The sequence below is a fragment of the Dendrobates tinctorius genome, unplaced genomic scaffold, assembly GCF_039654945.1.
Source record: "Dendrobates tinctorius isolate UK_male_01 unplaced genomic scaffold, ASM3965494v1 ptg000099l, whole genome shotgun sequence".
Lineage (NCBI taxonomy): Eukaryota > Metazoa > Chordata > Amphibia > Anura > Dendrobatidae > Dendrobates > Dendrobates tinctorius.
This window is the reverse complement of record NW_027361767.1, coordinates 3,293,621-3,300,591: the sequence shown is the minus strand read 5'-3', so window position 1 is coordinate 3,300,591 and position 6,971 is coordinate 3,293,621.

Sequence of the window (6,971 nt, the reverse complement as noted above, 5' to 3'; positions counted from 1 at the left end):
CTGTAGGTCGGCGTTCACACACCGCGCTGTGACCAGTCACAAGTCTGCAGTCTTTGTACGACTTCAGCCTAGACCCCACCTTTAAGATTTCCTATTACTGGCGCTAAGATGCCGAGGCTGCCCCGTGATAACAGCCCAGAGCATTATCCTCCTCACCATCTGTACAGCAGCACAATGCAGTCAGGGGGTAATGTTCTCCTGGAGTCACCAAACACACTCCTCCATCAGATGCGGATAGGGAAGTGTGATCCGTCACTGCACAGAACACGTCTCCTCCAGTGTCCAGTGGTGGAGGCTTTACACCAACGCTCCGCATTGTGCTTGGTGATGTATGGCTGCATGTAGCTGCTCGGCCATGAAGCTTCTGGCAGTGTTTGTGCTGATGTTATTCCAGAGGAGGTCTGGACTCTGCAGTTATGGGGTCAGCAGAGCGTTGGTGACTTTTCTGCCCTCTGCTCCTCAGCACTCGGCCCCCCGCTCTATAACATTACGGGGTCTGCACTTTGTGGCTGAGTTGCTGCGGTTCCTTCCACTTCTCAATAATATCACTCACAGGTGATGGGGAAAAGTCAGGAGGAAGAAATGTCAGGGACAGACTTGTTACCCCAGTGGACCCTATTACAGGACCGGACCGGTATCAGTGAGCTCTGCACCACCGGCTGTTCTGAGGCATGGTTGTAATGGCGGACAGCATGGGGGGCGAGTGGCCAGGGAGGTATAGATAGGAGTGCGAGGGGCTGGATGCTATATACCGGGGTAGGGGGCCAGGGATCTGATGTTATATGCCGGGTGGGGGTGACGAGGACACAAACCTGAATTCAATGAGTGAAACTTGTTCCGGAGCGTTTCTCCATATCGTGTATATTTGATGTTCTGTGTACTACTCGTAAGAGACGTTTAGGTACTAGACCCCCCACTGCCTTAGATCTGTCATTGGGACACACTTTTTTGGGAGGGATTACTGCTTTACACCTGCTGTTGGTGAGTGTGCGTGTTACTTGGAGTTTGTGTCAACTTTCTGACAACACATGAAACTTGCGAATATTGGTCTGCACCAGAGAGACAAGTGCTTCTCACAAAATGAGAATATCATCACAAAGTGAATTTATTTCAGTTCTTCAATACAAAAAGTGACTCTCCTATATTCTATAGAGTCATTACACACCGAGTGATCTATGTCACGTGTTTATTTCTGGTAATGTCGATGATTGTGGCCTACAGCCAATGAAAACCCAAAAGTCATTATCTCAGAGGAGCTGAGAAGCGAAGCGCGATGTCTGGTCCGAAAGCTCCACGGCCGATTTGCCGATACAGACCCATCCGTTAATAATAACTCTGCTTGTGAAACACCGATATAACATTGGACTGATGCAGGGTGCCATGGCTGGTATCAGGGGGTGAAGACAAGGTAGAAGATGCTTGACTTCGCAGAGGGTGGTCTGCAACTGAGGGCTCAGAGAATGGAGGAGAGGCAGGCAGAGATCCAATGTGCAGTACATGGTTGGCACACAAGCTGAGCCATTGCCATTCTTTAACTTTTCTTTTTTTTCTTTAAAAAATTGTTAGAAAAATGGCTAAAAAAAAGAAAATTTAATCTTTTTGAAAAGCTGTGAAGAACGCTTCAGGAAAAGGAAAAACTCCCCCAAGAATGGATTGGGTCTTGAAGTTGATTCCTCTTGACAAATGTTTCACTTTTGAACTCTTTAAAAAAAAAACTTGGCCAGAACAAGAATTTGTTCCTGAGTGAAGAAAGTACAGATCCAGGACATGATATATTGACCTATTGATGCAGGACATTAAACAGCCGAATGATCGGTCACAATCGATGCCGGCTGTAAACTTGCCCAGCGATTGTTGAAAGAGGGATATTTATCAAGATTGAGGTTGATTGAATTTAAAAAAACAATGTGTTTCGCTACTTCTGTCTTTTTGGCTTCTTCAGACCCCAAGCGATCAGCTGAAATCTATGGGTGAAACAAATGTAATTTTCCTTTATAGCGCCTCCACAGGTGAAATAACTCATTACACAGTGTTTATTAGAATCATTATATGGCAAAAACGCAGCGGTTTTCCCGAGTGAGAGACTCTGTGTAAGGCCGGTTTCACATGTCAGTGTCACCGGTACGTGTGGTGACAGTTTTCTCACGTACTGGAGACACTGAGACATGTAGACCCGTTCAAATGAATGGGTCTATGTACGTGTCAGCGTGTTTTCACGGATCGTGTGTTGGAATGACAGCCGGCTTCAGCACCATTCGCCGGGGAACAGCGCGTACAGGTAGCCGCTTCCCCGGCGGCCGTCCGTGTGGTCCTGATGTGCCACATGTAGTGGACACGGATATCTCCAGTACCGGAAATATCTGGACGTGTGAAACCGGCCTAATAGAGTAAAAAAGAAAAAGTTTTTTGTTATATGTACTTCCTTTATTATCCGAATATAGGAAAAAAAAAATACATATGTTAGGGATCACCACGTCCTTAAAAGTGCGATCTATAAAATTGAACCCAAGTAGTAAAGAGTAAAAAAAATACATTAACCTCCTAATTACCCGTTTTTGCCATTTTACATTGTTTAGAACTTTTTCCTGTGTTTTTAAACTTTTTCTATGGTAAACTGAACGGTGGCACGTAAAATTACAACTCGTCCGGCAGAACAATAAACCCTCGTGCAGCGAGATGTTGCTGAAAAAAAGCAAAGTTCTGGCTCCGGGAAGGAGAATAGTAAAAAGCACAAGCAAAAAATGACTGCGTCTTCAAGAAGTTAATGTCAGAAATGCAGGAGTTATTCCTGGTAGGTAGGATGAGAATATTGCAGTTTTACATGTCTTCCAGCGGAGGGCGCTGGCACTCAATATATGGACCGTCATGTCAGCGTTGCAGTCACAAGGATGACATGCAAAGGGTTAGCTAACAAAAGACAAAGGAGAGAAGGAGCCGTGCGTCTCCTCCAGCCTCTCTATTCTCTCCCTTTCTCCTTGACATTAAAATTCCAGATTTCTTAAGAATTCTGTGAGAAATGGCGCCTTCGTCTCCTCCATGTGTGTGACATCATTGCGGCACATCCTGAATTGGAAAGCACGATGAGCCTAATGTGCAGCACGCGATCGGGCATGTCCTTGTAACACTGCTCGTTGCATATCGATAGAGGTTTCCAGTCTTCGGGCTCAAATCTGCAGTCACTCTGATTTACATACATGCGGTCACATGCCAACTAGTCGTGCGCAGCCTCGTTCAATGCAAGTGAATTGAGCAAGACTGCACATGTCTAGTCGAACTGTGACTTCACAGTTTCACTTTGCTCCATGGGTGTTTTTGATGTAGTATGTTACCAGGACAGGTTGGGTCATATCATCTATCAAACAGTATGCGATATCATGACCCAAAATATGGTAACGTGGCTCGTCCATCCTAAATGTCTTGAGGTCTTCTCATCACAGCCTAAAAACATGATTGGCCATCACATAAATCCAGCAGAAGTAGTGTGGCCCTAGATTAGATGACTAACGTGCCTGTATCCAAGATAAGCTACCATGTTTTTTTGGGGGGGGGTTATCTTATTAATTCTTCACTAGCCATGTAGCGTCTTTGGCCTGGCAGACCAGAGTACATAGTAGGTCTTTGCCATCCTGCAACATGGACTTCAAGGACCGAAAACATGTTGAGACACCCCCTTCAATCCAACAGCTCATCTCCGCTGTTCATCAAAAGATATGGTGTCTCGATGGCCTACAAAACCAAAAAGAACATATCAAGACATAGGTCTTCAAATCTGGTTGACCTTGAGAATGGAGAATCCTATAACTCAAAAACATGGTGTTGCCCCATCAAACCAACGAAGATAAAATCGTACGGTAGAGGTGGTGGCCTCTGAGCAGAGAACATAGCAGGTCCTTCTATTTCAGACATGTTGACCCAAAAACATTAGATTGATTAGATGACCTCAGCTTTTAGGTCAACCTGCCTTTTGGTACAACGAGCCAAAGCCAATGTTCCCTGGGGCGGGGAGGATTTAGGCCTAGTTCTTGGGGTCATCTTGATTTTTCCCATGTCAGTAGAAGTTGTCCTGTTAGGGTTGTCCCTGCGTTTTTCTTGAGTGACTGTGGCGCCACATACCATTGGAGCGGCAGCTGCTCCACTTCTCGTCGAGTGTCCTCGAGTGGCGCCGTGAATTGTCGTGTTTGTGTTTCTTCTCTTTATTTACCTTCTAAGCTAAACAAGTTGCCGAAAAAACCTCCAATTGTGTCCTCAAGACAAAAGGACGTTCAAGCAGATGCAACTGTGTTCCTCTGAGCTTACAACTCCAAGGGCTGGGGCGCAAGCAGATGGCGGATCTCAGCCCAAAAAGAACCTGCTGAGGTCAATATGTCATAGTTGGATCACTTAAGCACTGAGCCAGCAAAGTCAAATCCATGCAGTGATAAGATAGTTGTAGAAAGGGATGGCAGTGATAAACATTAACCCTTTCAGGTAAGGCGCACTATGCACATTCTAATCAATAACTCAATGTTAAATGTTCTTAAAGGCACAGCGTCCCAAATCCTTCTTAGCAGGGTAAATGTCATGCAGTGCTTGACTTCAATCATTAAACCCCTTTAATAGAAGGTGCCCACTTTTCTAGACAGGTTTAAAGCTGCTGCTCCTTAACCACTTCATTGCCCACCACCTGCTGCCACTCCCTATCTCTGCCGCCTCTTTAAATAGCAGAGATTGAATAATCGTCATAAATAATTTACATTTATTAATAATGCAAGGAAGACGGAAATGGAGGGGGGAAGCGGCGCGCCTGAGCTGCTCCCAGAATTCCCTGCAGCCAAGGGCATTCTTAAAGACTTGTCTCTCCTTCCCACACCACCTCCTCTCCATTACTGCGGCCTCTACCCTTCCTCAGCCGTTGTCACCCTCCCGGCTCCTCCGTCTGCCGTGTACCGATGTGATTACCGATTTGTCTCTCAAATACTTGGCTTCCTACAGACTGAATAACATACTGGGGAGAGATGACAGTAAGGGTTAACGGCTGATCCCTGTAAAAAGCCCTCACTGCAGGAAGTCTCAGAGGATGCCCAGGTTATAGCAGCATGCTCCATATCACTATATAAGATTACCAGCTGTATAATTATATACAGGAGACACCCAGGTTATACCAGCTGTGCATATATAATTATATGCAGGAGATGACCAGGTTATACCAGCTGTACATATAATTATATACAGGAGATGCCCAGGTTATACCGGCTGTACATATATAATTATATACAGGAGATGCCCAGTTTATACCAGCTGTACATATATAATTATATGCAGAAGATGCCCAGGTTATACCAGCTGTACATATATAATTATATACAGGAGATGGCCAGGTTATACCAGCTGTACATATATAATTATATACAGGAGATGCCAGGTTATACCAGCTGTACATATATAATTATATACAGAATATGCCCAGGTTATACCAGCTGTACATATAATTATATACAGGAGATGCCCAGGTTATACCATCTGTACATATATACAGGAGACACCCAGGTTATACCAGCTGTGCATATATATATATATATATATATAGAAGATGCCCAGGTTATACCAGCTGTACATATAATTATATACAGGAGATGCCCAGGTTATACCAGCTGTACATACACTCACTGGCCACTTTATTAGGTACACCTGTCCAACTGTGTGTTAAGACTTAATTTCTAATCAGCCAATCACATGGCGGCAACTCAGTGCATTTAGGCATGTAGACATGGTCAAGACAATCTCCTGCAGTTCAAACCGAGCATCAGTATGGGGAAGAAAGGTGATTTGAGTGCCTTTGAACGTGGCATGATTGTTGGTGCCAGAAGGGCTGGTCTGAGTATTTCAGAAACTGCTGATCTACTGGGATTTTCACGCACAACCATCTCTAGGGTTTACAGAGAATGGTCCGAAAAAGAAAAAAAATCCAGTGAGCGGCAGTTCTGTGGCCGGAAATGCCTTGTTGATGCCAGAGGTCAGAGGAGAATGGGCAGACTGGTTCGAGCTGATAGAAAGGCAACAGTGACTCAAATTGCCACCCGTTACAACCAAGGTAGGCAGAAGAGCATCTCTGAACGCACAGTGCGTCGAACTTTGAGGCAGATGGGCTACAGCAGCAGAAGACCACACCGGGTACCACTCCTCTCAGCTAAGAACAGGAAACTGAGGCTACAATTTGCACAAGCTCATCGAAATTGGACAGTAGAAGATTGGAAAAACGTTGCCTGGTCTGATGAGTCTCGATTTCTGCTGCGACATTCGGATGGTAGGGTCAGAATTTGGCGTAAACAACATGAAAGCATGGATCCATCCTGCCTTGTATCAACGGTTCAGGCTGGTGGTGGTGGTGTCATGGTGTGGGGAATTTTTTCTTGGCACTCTTTGGGCCCCTTGGTACCAATTGAGCATCGTTGCAACGCCACAGCCTACCTGAGTATTGTTGCTGACCATGTCCATCCCTTTATGACCACAATGTACCCAACATCTGATGGCTACTTTCAGCAGGATAATGCGCCATGTCATAAAGCTCGAATCATCTCAGATTGGTTTCTTGAACATGACAATGAGTTCACTGTACTCAAATGGCCTCCTCAGTCACCAGATCTCAATCCAATAGAGCATCTTTGGGATGTGGTGGAACGGGAGATTCGCATCAGGGATGTGCAGCCGACAAATCTGCGCCAACTGTGTGATGCCATCATGTCAATATGGTCCAAAATCTCTGAGGAATGCTTCCAGCACCTTGTTGAATCTCTGCCACGAAGAATTGAGGCAGTTCTGAAGGCAAAAGGGGGTCCAACCCCTTACTAGCATGGTGTACCTAATAAAGTGGCCAGTGAGTGTATATACAGGAGACACCCAGGTTATACCAGCTGTGCATATATAATTATATACAGAAGATGCCCAGGTTATACCAGCTGTACATATATAATTATATACAGGAGATGCCCAGT